We start from the raw sequence: 20218 nt of genomic DNA on the forward strand, positions 1-20218 counted from the left end.
CGTGCCGGTACGGCCACGCGTCGCCATAGGCTCCGCCTCGAACAATTTATCTTATCCGTTCTCGCTCCGGCCCTAACGCGGTAGTTCTCAGCGCAATAAGAAACTGCCGCCTGTGTTGCGACAACAGACCCTCGAAAATTTAGTCACATGTCGGCCTGATGCTTAAATTATTGTACAGTGAAGTACCAGAGATACCGCAAAGGGGTTCTACATCTGCCTCTATACTCTGCAAACTATTGCACAGCGAATGGCTGAGAATAAAAAAGCAGTTAACTATCGATGCCATAATGTACAATAAGAGGAAGTATATCTGTTTATAAGGAAAGGAAGCTATCTGGAGAATTTTCACTGAGCTGACAAAATTCATGGAATAGCTACATGCACATATGCAGGTGGGGGTAGTACTGTGTACACAATGTATAAAAGTGCTGTGCATTGACGAAGCTGTCATTTATGTGTAAAGGTTTCCGACGTGGCTATGGCCGTACACTGGGAATTAACAGACTCTGGACGTGAAATGTTAGTTGAGACTAGAAGCATGCCACATTACATTTCAGAAATCATTAGGGAATTCAATTTTCCGAGATTCACAGTTTTAAGAGTGTGCCCAGACCATCAGATATCAGGTATTACCGCTCGCCAGGGAGAACTTTGTGGCCGACGATCTTCATTTAACGATAGAGAGCAGTGGTGTTTGCGTAGAGCTGTCAATGGTAACAGATAAGCACCACTGCGTGAAATAATCGCAGAAATCAAAATTCGTTAAGGTGATGCGGCGAAATTTGGCGTTAGTGGTGAAACATCCCCTTAGAAAAATTAATGATTTACTGTGCTGATAAACCTCTTACGTTATTTGATTTTCAAACAGCTGAGCAGAACTGAACGTACTCATACATTTCTCTCTTTACTCATTCTGATCATCACTAAACATACACACAATATTTTTAGCGTAACGCAATCTGACTTTCAATAATCCCTACAAAAGAATGGCCTTGACTAATAATAACCTATACCTTTCATGAATCACTTACCCCACAAAAGTTTTCGTTACTCAAACTACTGCAATACAGCGAGCGCCAATACTGCCAGCTAAATAAAAGATTGTAACTACTGAAGGCACAAACTACTGATAGGCGTAGTTACCAAATAAGAGATTTTGATAGAGAACAAACAATGTATTTACGTTAATAATATTCAGAAGCCATCATATATATATATATATATATATATATATATATATATATATATATATATATATATATATATATATATATCAGTTCATGATGTACAGTATTAAAAATTTACTCTTTTTGATGGACACACGTGCAGATCGTCCGCTCTCGAAATTCTGCCATATCTCTCCCCACATCCACCACTGCTGGCGGGCCACCTCCAACTGCACAACACTACGCGTTGTTCACATCCAACTGCCCAACACTACAATAACGAATATTCCAACAATGCCAACCAGCCACAGATTGCACACCACACAGTCAGTGATTTTGATACAGAGCGCTACATGGCGTCACCAACATAAAAACCTAAACAGCCTAATTATAGTGGGCTATGGCAGCAGACGACCGACGTTAGTGCCTTTGCTAATAGCACGACATCGCTTGTAGCTCCTCTCCTGGGCTCTTGACCATACTGGTTGGACCCTAGACGTGAAAACGATGGCCTGGGCAGGTGAGTCTCGATTTCAGTTGGTAAGAGCTGATGGTAAGGTTCGAGTGCGGCGCAGACCCTACGAAGATGTGGACCAAAGTTGTCAACAAAGCACTGTGCAGGCTGGTGGTGGCTCTTTGATGATGTGGGATGTGTTTACATGGAATCAAGTGTGTCCTCTGGTCCAGCTGAACCCATCATTGTCTATAAACGGTTATGTTCGGCTACTTCAAGACCATTTGTAGCCATTAACGTTGTTCATGTTCCCAAACAACGATGGAATTTTTATGGACGACAATGCGACATCTCGCCGGGTCACAGTAGTTCTCGACTGGTTTGAGTCCTTCCCACATCGAATTATTGCGCTACACCGGGCAAAACGAAGTGCGAAGCGATATTAGGAGCTATCCCATGACTTTTGTCACTTCAATGTGTTAGGGACGTCAGTACTTCAAGAAGTTGTTTAAGCTACGAATGATAAGGAAAAGGCGAAAGAAGAGTTAAGAGCTACCTTTTGTCAGCGTCCTACAAAATTATCTCTTGTTTTTGGGATCTCAACCTGAGAGGCTGTTAAGTTCTATTGTTGTTAAATATCTGGTTGCTACATGATATACGAATTTGCCTATTGTGTCTTCTTCATCATTTACTCAAGCCACCAGCTTCTCTCCTAATCATTTATTCCATTTGCGTTGTGATTTACGTATGTTCTAGGGAAATAGCAGGAGAGCTTGGGGATGGATTTTTCCGTCACATAAACGATCGGATACTTTTGTTGTTCTTTCGTAAATTTCTGTTAAGAGACAGAAGCCCCTGATATTCTTAATCTGATGACTTTCTTTCTGCTCCACGCAATATTTTATATCGAGAATTATGCGGTTTTGATCGGGTACCGTTTTCGAACAATGACGCCTGCCAAACTGACCTGGTATTAAAAAAATTAAAAAATGAGACAATACGAGGATGGGCTTCAGTAAGGTAATAAATTTATCACAATTATAGAAACGTCGACATACTTCAATGTTGCGTGCCATTTATGCACAAACTAGTCATTCTCAGTGTCAGTTGCCGCAACATCGCGAATGTCATACTGTACTGAACTGCTTCACTTACAGATTGTTAAACTAATGTGACACCTTTGAGAAACCTCTACCGTCATCCTCTCAGTGCTGAGACTGGATGCAACGCCACAATATTTACTGAGACATCGTTTTATTCTGAATCATCAGTCTTCTGACTGGTTTGACGCCGTTCGCCATGAAACTCCTGTGTCAACATCTTCATCTCAGGGTACCACGTGCAATCTATGTCCTCAGTTATTTCCTTGGTGCATTCCACTCTCCCTCTTCCTCTACAGTTCTTACGTCTACATCTCCCTCTAGTACCATGCAAGTTATCGTGACAGGCGTCTTATCATCCTGTCCCTTCATCTTGTCAGTGTTTTTCATATATCCCTTTCCTCTCCGATTCTGGGCAGAACCTTCTCATCCCTTACCTTGTCATTCTACATAATTCTCAACATTCGTCTGAAGCACCACATCTCAAATGCTTCGATTCTCTTCTGTTCCGGTTTTCCCACAGTCCATGTTCAGTATCATGCAATGCAGGCCTCTCATCAACGTACATTCTCAGATATTTCTTCCCCAAATTAAGGCCTATGCTTAATACTAGTAGATTTTTCTTGGACAGGAACGCCGTTATTGCCAGTGCTAGAGTGCTTTTTATGTCCTCCTTGCCCCGACAGTCATGGGCTACTTTGTTGATTGCGGAACTCCTTAACCCAGTCTACTTAGTAGTCACTAATCAGTTTTTCGCTGTTCTCATTTCTGCTGCTTTTCATTACTTTCGCTTTCCTTCGATTTACTCTGAATCTATATTCTGTACATGTTAGACCGTTCATTCCATTCAGCAGATCCTGTAGCACTTTATCACTTTTGCTAAGGACAGCAATGTCATCAGCGATTCTTATCATCGATACCCTTTCAACCTGAATTTTAATTCCACTCTTAACCTATCGTTTACGTCCGTCATTGCTTATTTCATTTTGAACAGTAGGGGCGAAAGGCTACATCCTCGTCTTACACCCTTTTTTAATCCGAGCACTTCGTTCTTCGTCTCCCACTCTTATCGTTCCACCTTGGTTCATGTACGGATTGTATATTACCCTCCCTTTCACTACAGCTTCCTTTTCTCAGAATTTTTAATATCTTGCACTATTGTACATTGCCAAACGCTTTTTCCACGTCGAAAAATCCTATGAAACTGTCGACTTATCTTCAGTCTTGCTTCCATTATCAACGGAAACGTCAGAATTGCTTCTCTGGTACCTTTCTCTTTTCTAAATTAAAACTGATTGTCATACAACAGATCTTCGATTTTATTTTCCAGTCTGCAGATTATTCTTGTCAGTAACTTGGATGGGCGAGTTGTTAAGCTAATTGTGCGATTATTCTCGCACTTGTCGGCTCTTGCATCCGTCAGAATTAAGTGGATGATGTTTCTCCTTAAGTCAAATGGTATATCACCAGTCATACGTTTTACATACCAACGTGAGTAGTCGCTTTGTTACCACTTCGCTGAATGATTTTAGAAATTCTGATGGAATGTTATCTGTCCTTTCTGCCTTATTAGAACTTAAGTCTTCCACAGCTCTTCTAAATTCTGATTCTATCACTGGATCCCCTATATCTAATCCTGCTTCTTCTCCTACCACACCAGACAAGTCTTCTCCCTCATAGATGTCTTCAATGAACAGTTTCCACGTATCTGCTCTCTTCTCTGCATGTAACAACGGGATTCCCACTTCACTCATGATATTACAATCCTTACTTGTAACTTCACCAAGCTTGTTTTGACTTTCCTATATGCTGAATCAGTCCTTCCGACAAACAGTCTTTTCCGATTTCCTCACATTTTTCCTGCAGAAATTTCTCCTTGGTACCCCGCACTTACTATTTATTTCATTTCTGAGTGAGTTGTATGTCTGTATTCCTGAATTTCTCGGAATGTTTTTGTACTTCCTTCTTTCATCTGTGTTACCTATGGTTTTTTCGCAGTTACCTTCTTTGTATCTTATCTATGTTTTCCTTTCCAAATTCTGTGATTGCCCTTTTTAGAGATGTCAGTTCCTTCTTAACTGTTTACTGAGCAATTCCCTCTCGCACTGTATGTAGCCTCAGAGATCTTCAGTCGTATGTCCTCATTCTTTAGTACTGCTGTATCCCACTTCTTTGGGCATTTATTTTTCTTGACCAGACTCTTGAACGTCAGCCTTCGCTACATTATTACTAGATTGTGATCGGACTCTATACCTGCTTCTGCATACACCTTACAATCCAGTATCTGATTTCGAATCTCCGCCTGACTATCATCTAATCTAACTGAAATCTTGCCTTATCTCCCTGCCTTTTCCTAGTACACCGCATCCTCTTGTGATTCCTGAACAGACTATTTGCTATCGCTAGCTGAAATTTATTGCACAACTCCACCAGCGTCTCTCCTCTGTGATTCCTAGAGGCAAGCCCATATTCTCCCGTAAACTTTTCTTCTACTCGTTCACCTACAACTGCATTCCAATCGCCCACGGCTATCAGGTTTTCATCTCCATGTACGTACTGAATTATCCGATCAGTATCTTCATATGTTTTCTCTGTCACTTCATCTTCGGCTTGCGACGTCGGCACGTACACCTGAACTATCCCTGTCGGTGATGCTTCGCTGTCGATTCTGATGAGAACATCCCCGCCACTGAACAGTTCATAACGAATCCTGCTACCGTTACACCGTTTTCTGCTGCTGTTGATATTACCCTACACCAGTCTCAACATTTCGTTTCACTGATCCCCCACTATCTAGATTGAGCCTTAGCATTTCCTTTTTCAGATTTTCTAGATTCCCTACCACTTTTAAACTTGTGACCTTCAACGCCCAGACTCGTAGGACGTTATCCTATCGTTCATTATTCAGTCTAAACGGTTCAAATGGCTCTGAGCACTATGGGACTTAACATCTGAGGTCACCAGTCCCCTAAAACGTAGAACTACTTAAACCTAAGTAACCTGAGGACATCACACACATCCATGCCCGAGGCAGGATTCGAACTTGGGACCGTAGCGGTCGCGCGGTTCCAAACTGAAGCGCCTAGAACCGCTCGGCCACAACAGCCGGCATTTTCAGTCTCTTTCTGAAGATCACATCTCCCTGGGCAGTCCCCTCCCGGCGATCCGAATGGGGGACTTACGTTGATCTTACGCTGTAAATACATCGACGATAAGCACATCTTTCCCCAGTATCCTTGGGTTTCGTAACTGTAATTTCGATACGTTTTTTCTGGGTGTTGGGTATGAGTATTTCTGCTCACACATCCTGACAAAGGAACTTAACGAAAGTTTCATTGGTTATTTTAGTTTTATGGGCATTAGCCTGTGGCCTATAACTTACTTTTTGTATCACATGGATATACGACACTTCATGGAGAAAATGAAAGACGTTGCCATTAATTCATAAGGCGCCCAGCAAATACAAGTGTTGATATTAGTCAAGAGCGGAAAATTAGAGGAATTATGTAAGGAAAAATCGCACTCGCTTCAAAAATACGATGATGGAATTATTTTCGTTAAACATTTTGATCAGCAAGCGTCTTTCTAAAACTGAGTGTCCGTACATGCTGATTTCTATGGAGCTTATTTTTCTGAATAACTCGAAAATCTCTCCCTCGAGTGAAAAAAGGCCAGAATGTAAAATCAAGTAATTTAAATTTACTGCATAAAAGGTCCGAGTCATATTTTCTCTAGGAGTAATATTTTGTGCGAAGAGAGCGCGAGAACATTGAAAATCTCTAGCGTCGCACATGCGCTGTTGCTTATGTAGCTTTTGGAGGTCAGATGGAGGTAGTTTGCCGACTTGATAGACCGAAAGTGTCCTGTATCAAATTGTTCACTTGAGCTTGCTGTACACTATTGTTGCACGTTGTAAACAAGGAGGATGTTTGAATACAACAAAAAATAAATAACGAAGTACATTAAAAGTGGTCTGTCTCTGAAATAATTCGGAACAAGGCATATGTCCGTTAGAAGTGTTTCTGTTCTAAGTCACTAATACTATCAACCCTCGAAAATGTACCTTTCTTCCTGAGTCAACACTTATTTTGGTGAAGAACTAATTTAACTAACGATCTTTATAATTTTTGTCTTTCATTTTAAAACAACACAATGCTGTAATGTATTTTTATAAGAAGTAAATAAATTTTATGATTCATTGTTAGTATAAATTCACAATGACAGTCCGCTCTTACAACAAATTTATGTAGTAACAGATTTCTGTTTCATAATCAACAATTTTAATAAATAAGAAAGCATTTTGTCACATAGAATGTTCAATGTATCGAAAGTTTCTGTACTATACCTCCTACTCGTATATATCAACAACTTTGGTATCACTCGGATGTCATATTCAAAAGTGTATATATAAAATAAGTTTGCAACTTTTGGTGTGAGGAACGAACTACTGACTGTAACAGCTTTACATCTACACCTGCTTTTACATCTACATCCATACCGTCTAAATCACTATGAAGTGAAGATCAGACGATAGTTTGCATTGTAGCATGTAATGGGATGTCTTGCCGTTCCACGTGTACAAGGAGGGCGAATGTTTCCTTAGTTGCCTCTTCACCTGCTGTAATTAACCCATTTATGTCTACACAGGCCGTAGGGAGAGATGTGCAAAGAGCTGCAGCATATTCCTAGATCCCTTAGTTAACACGGATTTTCAAAATTTTATAAGCAAGCTTTTGCAGATTAGTTTATGTCAATATTCAAGCGAGTTAGCTGATTCTCCTGCTACTGCTTGGTAGAACAGCTTAATAATTATAAATGAAGTACACGTTTCTGAATTTTCTGTGTTATTAATTTAAGTAGTTAACTGAGTTTCGAAGTATAAGGCCAGGCTCGCGGTAAATATTGTAATTTAAGAGACTGCAGAACTGTTTATCACAGTGAAACAAATGTTACACTTGGAGCATGGGATGAAAAATTAAGTGTATATGTCATATTTTATAGTGTAATAGTGACTTAAATCAAAATTTTGACGATAAGCAATAAATAAGCGTAAAGGGAATAATACATAAAATATCAGAACTAAACTAAAAGACAGTATATGAGTGACCGTGTTTGTTTGTTTGTGTGTGTGTGTGTGTGTATGTGTGTGTGTGTGTTAAACAGTTTTTTGTATGAGATGTGATACTGAAATGGAGAAAAAGGTACCTTTAATATCGATAACAGTAAATAAAGAAACAAATTGAGTATGAATAATAATAACGAATTATACTTACTTCGGCGAGGACGTATATACAGCATTCAAGCGTTCTTGTTTCTCAGCACTTCTGCGTAGATTCGCTGTGAGCTAAGAAAATGAGTGATTGTTTCAGTTGACCCTCTTCGTATACGTTTAATATCACAATTACTCTTAATTGGTACGGCGTCACTTCCTTGAGCAATATTCTAGGCTGCACCACGCAAGCAATGTGTAAGGAATCTCTTTCCCTGTGCTGACAGTATTTCCGCTACTTAACTTGTTATATTAAACCTGGATTAGTTACCGGTTCAATTGGTGGAACTGACATGATTTTCGATAGAGACACAAATATAGCATGTAATGTTGCCGACGGATTCTGTGGCAAGCAATGTGTCTGATACCATAGGATAATAATGAGTCACTTATTAATAGCTGTACAGACGAAAGTGGGATGCTCTCCAAAAGGAAATAAAATACAGTCAACTGGTGTACCGGTTGTCATCTAGATAATTCTACATGACCATGACTCCCTACAATGGGAAAATTATCACTGCGTATTAGTGTTTGTCCTGATACACTAGTCAACAGCTATTCAACAGCCATTTTACATCTGGGGTGTGATGCATCAACTAGTACGTATTTTGGCGTGTAGAATCCGAATACACCTTTCAAAATATTCTTGTGCGCACAATTTTTTAGTTTTCAAAGGTTCTTTGTTTTTCGTATTTAGTATTTCGCTTTTTGCTGTTCTTCTGTTTTGATGGTTAATTGTTTGTTTCTGATTTGCAGAGGAGAGCTACAAGATCTAAAGTTCATCAGTAAATGGTTGGTTTGGTAATACAGTGGTGTGATAGAGATCCTCAGTGAGTGTTTCCTGTGAAAGATAGTGCAAACTTTTTGTGTCTAAAACTTACACTAAGAAAAATGGCAACTAGTAAATCTCGTTGTTGGCTCAACCACCACGTCCAGGTTTGTCATATGTGTGCGAAATTCACTCCAAAAGCCCAAAGAAAACCAATCACTGATTTGATTAAGAATGCATATAAATTGTATTTTAATTTCCCTGTTAGTGATCAACATAAAAATTTTGAACCTCATATTTCCTGCGTCACCTGTGCTACAACCTTAGCCGAGTGGTTGAAAGGAAAACACCGAGCCATGCCATTCGCTGTTCCAGTGGTGTGGGGTGAGCCTAATGACCATTATTCAGACTGTCACTTCTGTCTTACAAATATTTATGGACATTGAAGCAAAATTAGACATAAAATAAAGTATCCAAACAATATCTTCAGTGCATTTGCCTGTGCTTCATGATGAGGCGTTTCCTGTTCCAGTCTGTAACTTGAAAGCCACGGAACCAGACATCATGTCAAGTGAATCGTAAAGTATTGAAAATATAGAAGAGTACTGCCCTCAATATCATGACAATTCGCCTCAGCTCTTTAATCAAAAGGAACTGAATGATTTGGTTCGAAATCTAAAACTTTAGAAACAGCAAGCTGAACACTTGGGGTCGAGACTGCAACCACGGAACCTTCTAGCTGCAGGGACGAAAATTTCGTGTTTCAGATCAAGACGTGCTTCCTTCGCTCAGTATTTCGATATGCAGAATTCAATGTGTGCACGTAGAGATGTCAATGGTCTGATGACGCAACTGGGTGTACAACATAATCCACAGGAGTGACATTTATTGCCTCCAGTAAAAACAGCCTGAAAGCAGTACTACTGCGTAATGGCAGTGCATTTCCATCGGTATCTTTGGCTTACGCAGTAGACGTGAAAGAAACTTATAAAACCATGGCTTTGCTGCTAGAGGCAGTCAATTATAAGGATCATGAATGGCAGCTTTGCTGTGGTTTAAAAGTTGTTGCTTTCCTTACGGGTTGACAGGCTGGATCTGCGAAATACTGCTGCTTTTTGTGCATCTGGGACAGCCGTGACACCAAGAAACACTATATAGTCAAGGAATGTCCTATAACGAAGTCATATGTTCCTGGAAACGTAAGTCTGAACAATAATACCCCATTGGTTGAGACCGATAAAATCATTTTTCCTACCCTTCATATCAAATTGGCCTTTGTCAGGAACTTTGTAAAAGCTCTGGATAAAGAAGCTGAGGCCTTCATCACTTAAAAGTTTCCCAAATTTGGTGAGGCAAAGCTGAAAGAGGATATATTTGTTGGACCAGAAATAAGAAAACTGTGAAAGATCCAGTCTTTGATATCAAACTCACAGATATCCAATTAGCTGTTTGGTTTTCTTTTAAAGCAATTTTGAAGGGCTTTTTGGATTACAGAAAAGAGAAAAACTAAGTTACCATAGCGAATGATCTGTTGGACTACTATAAGAACATTGGGTGGAAGAACGTCGCTTAAAATTCACATTTTACTTTCTCACCTTGATTTCTTACCGGAAAATTTGGGAGTCGTAAGCGATAAGCGTGGTAAACCCTTTCACCGAGACATTCTTACCATGGAACCATTCGATGATGAATGACTACTGCTGGGGTATTGTTAGGAAAGGTGATGAAAAGGCAAACAAAAGAAGAGCTTCGTCGTAGCATTTTTCAAAAACCAAAGACGATTAAAGGCGAAAATATCTTCCGAACTACACTCCTGGAAATTGAAATAAGAACACCGTGAATTCATTGTCCCAGGAAGGGGAAACTTTATTGACACATTCCTGGGGTCAGATACATCACATGATCACACTGACAGAACCACAGGCACATAGACACAGGCAACAGAGCATGCACAATGTCGGCACTAGTACAGTGTATATCCACCTTTCGCAGCAATGCAGGCTGCTATTCTCCCATGGAGACGATCGTAGAGATGGTGGATGTAGTCCTGTGGAACGGCTTGCCATGCCATTTCCACCTGGCGCCTCAGATGGACCAGCGTTCGTGCTGGACGTGCAGACCGCGTGAGACGACGCTTCATCCAGTCCCAAACATGCTCAATTGGGGGACAGATCCGGAGATCTTGCTGGCCAGGGTAGTTGACTTACACCTTCTAGAGCACGTTGGGTGGCGCGGGATACATGCGGAAGTGCATTGTCCTGTTGGAACAGCAAGTTCCCTTGCCGGTCTAGGAATGGTAGAACTATGGGTTCGATGACGGTTTGGATGTACCGTGCACTATTCAGTGTCCCCTCGACGATCACCAGTGGTGTACGGCCAGTGTAGGAGATCGCTCCCCACACCATGATGCCGGGTGTTGGCCCTGTGTGCCTCGGTCGTATGCAGTCCTGATTGTGGCGCTCACCTGCACGGCGCCAAACACGCATACGACCATCACTGGCACCAAGGCAGAAGCGACTCACATCGCTGAAGACGACACGTCTCCATTCGTCCCTCCATTCACGCCTGTCGCGACACCACTGGAGGCGGGCTGCACGGTGTTGGGGCGTGAGCGGAAGACGGCCTAACGGTGTGCGGGACCGTAGCCCAGCTTCATGGAGACGTTTGCGAATGGTCCTCGCCGATACCCCAGGAGCAACAGTGTCCCTAATTTGCTGGGAAGTGGCGGTGCGGTCCCCTACGGCACTGCGTAGGATCCTACGGTCTTGGCGTGCATCCGTGCGTCGCTGCGGTCCGGTCCCAGGTCGACGGGCACGTGCACCTTCCGCCGACCACTGGCGACAACATCGATGTACTGTGGAGACCTCACGCCCCACGTGTTGAGCAATTCGGCGGTACGTCCACCCGGCCTCCCGCATGCCCACTATACGCCCTCGCTCAAAGTCCGTCAACTGCACATACGGTTCACTTCCACGCTGTCGCGGCATGCTACCAGTGTTAAAGACTGCGATGGAGCTCCGTATGCCACGGCAAACTGGCTGACACTGACGGCGGCGGTGCACAAATGCTGCGCAGCTAGCGCCATTCGACGGCCAACACCGCGGTTCCTGGTGTGTCCGCTGTGCCGTGCGTGTGATCATTGCTTGTACAGCCCTCTCGCAGTGTCCGGAGCAAGTATGGTGGGTCTGACACACCGGTGTCAATGTGTTCTTTTTTCCATTTCCAGGAGTGTAATTTGGACGTTTTATTGGCATCATGCCCATATATACATACAAAGAAGTATTGATTCAAAACGTTCTGAATGTGTATTTTTGTTGGACATAATTGTGTCAATTTTCTCTATCACCATTTTTTATTCTGCTGTGTATCTAGGAAATGTGACGTCATAGAGAAAAACTGATTTTACCAGTATATTTAGCACCCCAAAATTAGGTAAATCCACCCATTTACAATCAGATGCAGAAGAAAAGTTTAAATTTGTTAACTAGTGATATTACTGTTCCACAAGACAGAGTTCAGCTGTCTCGTTATAACTCTTCCAATTTCTTTAGGAAACACATCTTTTTCTTCAGTTAGAGTGACCGAACATTTTTCATTGCCTCTATTACCATCATAAAATTTTTTCCATGTCACCAATCACAAAATATTTTTCTTTTTCCATGTTTATTTCTAGACTCTAACTTGCATATGCCTTTATAAGTTTCATCACCGTATATTCAGTATCTCAAACACCATGACCGAAGACAACTAGCCGCCAAAAAAGAATAAAATGTCATCAGTTTTTAAGATGGTTAGTCAGACTTCGTCGTCATAATCTACATCAAAGGTTTGGCCTTTTAGTATGTTCCGCCTCGTTCATTAGTATTCCTGAAGATCTTTTGCTTCTTGGTTCAAGTTGTTTTATGGCATTAGTGATTCTTGCATCTGATATAAGGTCTATATGTTCTTTCCATCTTAAATGATACTGTTTTATTATCTCGTATTATGCTCTCCTTATTCGTTTCAACTCAAATGTCATCAGTTCCCTTTTTATCCATGAAAGAAGATCCAGTCACGTATCTAAGGAAGTTCATTTCACAATGTTTCTGTTTCTCTTCTTAAGATCCAGTTTTCATACACAGAGCGCAGTGCCTGTGTACCAAAAACCTTATAGAACTTAAGTAATTTCTATGGACTTCCTTTCCCAGTGTTCTGCATGAAAACTTCACAGGAATGGTTAAGTAGGCCTGACCTATTTTGTAATTTATTGTTGGCCCTGTGTGGAGTACTGTGCCCTAAATATTTAAGTGTATTAACCTGCTCTATGATCCACTTGTCAGTTTCAGTATTACATCGCATAGGCCAGTGTCCTAAAAATGTCATTGTTTTATCTTTTTGATGCAGATATTCAGATTGTATTCTCTAGCAGTTTTACTTAGATTAAAGACAGCTTCTTGTAAGTCATTTTCAATCTAACAATTGTTTCGTTGTCAGTAAAAAGGCAGTTTATTTTTTTACGATATGTTCATGGACTCAGCTCAGACAAATACTACGCGTTACGTGTTACATGAGACGCCCTTTTCAGACAGAAAATGTCCCTTCAGTTGAAACAGAATATTTCTGAAAGTGGCATGTTATTTGTCCATTCGAAAGAGTTCTTTGAAATTAGTCTAATACGATATTCGGTTTAACGATGTGTCCTGAGCACTTAACATGACAGTAATACTAGTCTGCAGGTCTTTGTTGCTCGATTTCCCTGTCTCACGCGACGGTCTGATCCACAATATGTGTCTATCGCCTGCTACCGAGATTCAGCAGCGCTACGCAGTCTCTGTCCGAGTACTCACTGTTAACCTAAAGAGTATATCGTATTAGGCTAAACTGGACCCAATCTATCGAAACGTCACATCAAATGGCATTAAAAAATATTTAACGCGTAGTGAGGAACAAACCTACGTAATACTCTGAGGCGCCATAAAATGGTATAGGCATGAGTATTCAAATACAGAGGCATGTAGACAGGCAAAATGAGGCACTGCGGTCGGCAACGCTTATATGCGATAGCAAATGTGTGGCACAGTTGTTAGATCGGTTACTGCTGCGACAGTGGCACATTATCAAGATTTCAGTTTGAACGCGGTGTTATAGACTGCGCACGAGCGGTGGGACACAGCGTCTACGCGGTGGCTATGAAGTGGGGAATTTACATTATGACCATTTCACGAGTTTACCGTGAATATCAGAAATCCGGCAAACCGTCAAATCTCCGACATCGCTGCGACCGGAAAAAGATCCTGCAAGAACGGGACCAACGATGACTGTAGAGAACCGTTCGGTGCGACAGAAGTGCAGTACTTCCGCAAATTGCTGCAGATTTCTGTGCTGGGCCAACAATAAATGTCAACGAGCGAACCATTCTACGAGACGTCATCGATATGGTCTTTCGGAGCCGAAGGCCCACTTTGTACCCTTGACAACTGCACGACACAAGGCTTTACGTCTCGCCTGGGCCCATCAACACCGACAATGGACTGTTGATGACTGGAAACACGTTTCCTGGTCGGACGAGTCTCGTTTCAAATCGTATCGAGCGGATGGACGTGTACGAGTATGGAGACAACTTCATGAATCCACGGACCCTGCATGTCATCATGGGACTGTGCGAGCTGGTGGAGGCTCTGTAATGGTGTGGTGCGTGTGGAGTTGGAGAGATATGGGTCCCCTGATGCGTCTAGAAACGACTCTGACAGGTGACACGTGCGTAAGCATTCTGTCTAATCACCTACATCCACTCACATCCATTGTGGGCAATTCCAGCAGGACGATCGGACACCCCACACGCCCAGAATTGCTACAGAGTGGCTCCAGGAACGGTCTTCTAAGTTTAAGCACTTACGCTGCCCACCAAACTCCCAAGAAGTAAACATTATTGAGCATATCTGGGATGGCTTTCAACAAGCTGTTCAGAAGACATTTCCACCCCCTCGTACTCTTACGGATTTATGAACAACCCTGCAGGGTTCATGGAGGGCCAGCACTATTTCAGACATCAGTCGAGTCCATGGCACTTCGTGTTGCGGCACTTATTTTGCGTGCTCGCGGGGACCCTACACGATATTAGGCAGGTGTACCATTTTGTTTGGCTCTTCAGTGTACGTTGGCGCTGGATCTTCCATGAAACAGTTCACGAGCATTTCTTTGTTTTTGCTTTTTTACTGGCTCTAATTACACAATACAGAAACGCAGTTTGGAATATCTTCCAAAGCGGCAGAAAATAGGAGACGAGTGCATGTTAGGTATACTTTGCCCGTCTAAGAATTCCGCGACTGATCCTGTTCCCACCGTGTATGCGACGTTATCACAGTAAGTACGGTAGAAGCCTGAACTAAAACTGTAAACAACAGATATACATTCGGCCAGTCAGCTGTGAGCAATCAGAGTTAAATAGTAGACGAGCAACCAGTCTGTCAGTGTTGTTATGTTACAAGCCGTGAAGGTGGAACATTTGTAAATCAAGCGTTCAAGACAGTCTTCAGAATGTTTGTTGAAAGATGAAAAATGTGTACAAAGTTTTCCTATCACACCTTGACTCCCGCACAATAACGACGATACGTAGACACAAGCCACAACTTGACGGAAATGCAACACGCAGTCGGTTCTTTCCTGAAAAAAAAATAATAATAAAAATAAAATAAAATAAAATAAAACACAGGGGATGTGACTTAGTGTCATAAATACAAACCTACAACGAATACCAGAAATTCATATGCAGGGTCAACAACTCAATGACATAACCGACATTCAAGCGAAGTACTGAAGTGGAGACAGTCTATGTTAATGTTTGTCAGTCACAAAACCTTTTCGACTAGAGGGGTAGGTAGTGATGACCTTCAATTCGTCAATAATTTGTCCAAAAGTACTTCGGTAATGGCTCTTTCCGCCTGAAGTGTAATCTGCGCTGTTTTGAAATTTCCTGGCAAATTAAACTTACGTACCGCAGTAGGTTTCGAACCTAAAACGTTACTTTCTCTCGGCACCTCTCTTAGCAACTGAGCTATAGGTGCTCTACTCTTGCTAACAGCTTCAATTCTTGAAAAGAACGACGTTTCAGTCGAACTGGAGATTCCAGTGATTGCTAGTTTTCAAAATAACTCAGTATCCAACATAATTACAATAATTTCAGCACGAGACTATCTGTTTCAGCATCACTGCGGAAACAACACTGCCCATATCAGTGTCATTGAAAATGGTATTTGCGTAGTACCGGCACTGAGCCACGGCGTCTGCCTTATGACTTGATGATGACCGGTGACGCCGAAACCAATAATTTCGCACCGAAATTGTTATGATTATGTCGGACAACAAACTGTTTTCACCTTCACTTCAGCCACTTCGTAAATCCTGCTTTCCAGATTGCTAGTCGCGCAAAGAATGCAGATCTTCAGTGAAGTTTGAAAAGTTGGCAAGCAATGTGGAAGAAAATTTGTGAGATTGAGTGACTGGACTGAAGCGAACAAAACTCTGCTTGCCATTCTCAATGGAGAGCAGACTACAAACGTGAAAGTAACTTCGGGCGTTTCCCAGTGGTTGCATTAAAGGAGCGTTATTTTTCACAATATATATAAACGACTTCGTAGATAGCGTCGGAACTTCCATGATGCTTTTCGCGGATGATGCTGTTGTATACAAAGAAGTCGCGATGCTATAAAATTGTAGGGAAATGCAGGATGACCAGGAGATATTAGACGCTTGGTGCTGGGAATGAAAATTGACCCTCAACGTAAATGTAACCTATTTGGAGTATAGAGAGAGAGAGACAGAGAGAGAGAGAGAGAGAGAGACCCTTTATTGCATTATCACACAATCGCAGTACAATCACTGGAAGTAGTTACCTCCAAAAGAATTTAGAAGTAAAGGTACAGAGCGATTTGAACAGAAATGACTGCATAAAATCTATCGCAAGAAAGGCAGATTCCAGACTGAGATTCATTGGAAGAATTAGTCCATCAACAAAGGAAGTAACTTACAAAACACTCGTTCGACCAAAACGTGAGTACTGCTCGTGGGACCTGTACAATACAGGACAGAAAGAGGAAATAGAGAAGATCCAAAGAAAAGCAGCAAGTTTCGTTACGGCTTCATTTAGTCGGTACGAAAACGACACGGAGACCCTCGGGCAACTCCAGTGACAGACGTTAAAAGACAGGCGCTCAGCATCACGTTCTGGACTACTGTCAAAGGGAGCATACATTCATAGAAGAATCAACCAATACTTTGCTTCCTCTTAGCGAAAAGAGTATGAAGATAAAAATTGAGGGATTGTATCCCACACCGAAGTTCACCGGCAGTCGCCCTCTCGTGAATCGTACTAGAATGGAAAAGGAAAACTGGAACACAAAGCGCCATCCGCCACACACCGTCAGATAGCTTGAGGAGCGTAGATGTAGATAAGTAGCCTGGGTAGCTCAATCGTTAAGGGAAAACTTCAGTTTTTGGGCCTAGTCTAATTCCTTTTCAACCGCCTAGAAAGTTTCAAACGTTAAGATGTTCCACATCGGTAATTTGAAGCATAAATGGGTGTCGGAAATGCAATACACAATGGTGTGAGCGTAATCTAAACGTAACAGCACACCGTGAAATCAGGTATCGAGTGGAATGCTACCTTGTAGAAGGACTCCACGCTTCGTACGAGAGGCCTCAGGGTCTGCCTCTCAAGTGTGTGTAGCCGTTGGATGTGCAAGTTCCGCTAAGACTTGGCTGGTGGTCACGGTCGCGGTCGTGGTCGTGGTCGTGGCCGCGGCTCCTCGAGGGGGCCGCACCTCCGTCAAAGTTGAGCCCTGCGGGGCGACCATTAGCGGCCGCCACGAGTAACCTAGGGCCTAGGGCCTAGGGCCTAGGGCGTCGGGCTGGGCCCACCTGCAGCCAGCGTGCGGCTTCGGCTGCGGGAGGCGGCGTGTGGGAGCTCCGCTGATGTCGAGATCAGGCCGTACAAGCTATCACGTGGATTCCGGCACATTCTTTCATGAAGGCTGCATCCCTACTCCTCTTCCTCCCGCCACCCCCCGCCCCCCATATCGGAGCCCCCCCCCCCCCCAAACACACACACATACGTTCAATTCAAAGTTATGTCGACGGCGAGACGATCATTACCTGGCTACTCTGATACCTACTGGGTGTAGTGTTATTAAGGGGAGTTTGCAGGCAAAAAAAGTAAAAATTTTTGACACTTTACACAACAAGCTCTACAATATTCTTCACTCTTCCCGAACAAAATGGTTAAAAAACCTATCTTTGTGTGAAGTTTAGAAGTATTTTATTGTTATAAAAGTACTCATTTTTAATTTTGTTACACTACTTGCGTATCTCCGAAACTACTTAATTTCGGACATGCATCTCTTTATATGCCATTTTGAAGCCTATAATGTCCCTAAGAAAACATGGAAACAGATCAGTCTCAGCAGTATTACGCAATGGCCATCAGGAATAACGGAAGTTCTGCAAAAACAGACATAATGTCTGATGGGAAAGCAGCAATCAGTGATTGTATAATGTTACTTATAATCCGTCTTGATTGCAAAATGTTTTTATTCATATGACCGGTTTCGGTTCATTCAGAACCATCTTCAGATCTGATATTTCAGTTACAGGAGTAACCCGTCCACATCCAGCAACTTTCACAGCATGTGAATCCGTCTTGATTGCAAAATGTTTTTATTCATGTGACCGGTTTCGGTTCATTCAGAACCATCTTCAGATCTGATATTTCAGTTACAGGAGTAACTCGTCCAAATCCAGCAACGTTCACAGCATGTGAAAGCTCCTGGATTTGGACCCTGTAACTGAAATATAAGATCTGAAGATGGTTCTGAATGAACCGAAACCGGTCACATGAATAAAAACATTTTGCAATCAAAACGGATTATAAGTAACAAAAACGGAAGTGATTTAGATTGTATGAAGTAAGCAGTATTGGCTTCATGAGTTCACAAACTCTCAACTGACAAAAAACTGAAACGTTCACATTGTCCACCTGGACGTGAATCGTAATGTAAATTCTGGAAGGAAATTTATTATGAACACAAGAACTCTAGTCCTACAGCTGTTAAGGAAGCCACCAAGCGAATTTATAGGAACCTAGGTCATCCAGACCTCCTCCGAAAGTGTGTTCATGGGCAGACTCAGAATCCCAATGAGTCTTTCAATAATGTCACCCCGATAAGAGAGCTCAAATACTGGATGATCAAAAAGTCGGTATAAATTTGAAAACTTAATAAACCACGGGGTAATGTAGATAGAGAGGTAAAAATTGACACACATGTTTGGAATGACATGGGATTTTATTAGAAGAACAACAACAAAAAAAAAAACCTCATATTGCTAGACGCGTGAAAGATCTCTTCCACGCGTCGTTTGGTGATGATCGTGTGCTCAGCCGCCACTTTCGTCATGCTTGCCCTCCCAGGTCCCCAGACCTCAGTCCGTGCTGTTAATGGCTTTGGGGTTACCTGAAGTCGCAAGCGTATCAAGATCGACAGACATCTCTAGGGATGCTGAAAGACAACCACCGACGCCAATGCCTCACCATAACTCCGGACATGTTTTACAGTGCTGTTCACAACATTATTCCTCGACTACAGCTATTGGTGAGGAATAATGGTGAACACAGTGAGCATTTCCTGTAAAGAACATCATCTTTGCTTTGTCTTACTTTGTTATGCTAATTATTGCTATTGTGATCAGATGAAGCGCCATCTTTCGGACATTTTTGAACGTTTGTATTTTTTTGGTTCTAACAAAACCCCATGCCATTCCAAGCATGTGTGTCAATTTGTACCTCTCTATCTACATTATTCCGTGATTTATTTAGTTTTCAAATTTATACTGACTTTTTGATCACCCGATGTATGTTTGCTGTTAGGCAGACCGAAATGGGGAGTTATTAGTGCTGTATTAACGTTTAATAACGTTAATAGGGGATATATTGGGAGAATAAGAGTTCTAGCCATCGTATCATCACCCCAGGCTGTCATACTTTAAAAACGTTGGAATTATTAGACAAGTTGAAAACTGCCGAGGTGCCATCAAAGAATCAAGGTCAACGTCAAAGGAGAAGCTTCAGCGAAGGTGAGAGGCAAATAAGATGATGCTGTCTATGCAGTTGGGTGCTTTTGAGTGTTAATATAAAAACAAATGAATTTTTATCGTTTTAAACTTTAAACGTGATTTTATCGAAATGACATTTTCTAGAATTTATGTAACTATATATCAAAAACTGCTTGTAATAGTTACACGAAACTTTATGATCTATTTTATTAAAACTTATTGTACCTACTGAAGCACAATCATGTTAATGATTTGAGTAGGTACGAATCTAGGGGCTTACATGTACAAATATTCACCATAAAAATGACAAAAGTTTGGAAAAAGTATATCTCAAATCTTTGGTATCGTATCTTTTAATTATGCTTCAGTAGACATGAA

The 20218-nt window shown here is 41.8% G+C and overlaps 1 protein-coding gene across 1 annotated transcript in view; it reads right to left on the bottom strand.

Annotated features, from left to right (window-relative positions):
- The window catches only part of LOC124613708, a gene marked incomplete at its 5' end in the record, with an annotated part of 546162 nt that overhangs the window by 510133 nt on the left and 15811 nt on the right, over positions 1-20218 (bottom strand). The gene's annotated exons all lie outside the window — the stretch shown is intronic.

This window comes from Schistocerca americana, chromosome 4, assembly GCF_021461395.2.
Source record: "Schistocerca americana isolate TAMUIC-IGC-003095 chromosome 4, iqSchAmer2.1, whole genome shotgun sequence".
NCBI lineage: Eukaryota > Metazoa > Arthropoda > Insecta > Orthoptera > Acrididae > Schistocerca > Schistocerca americana.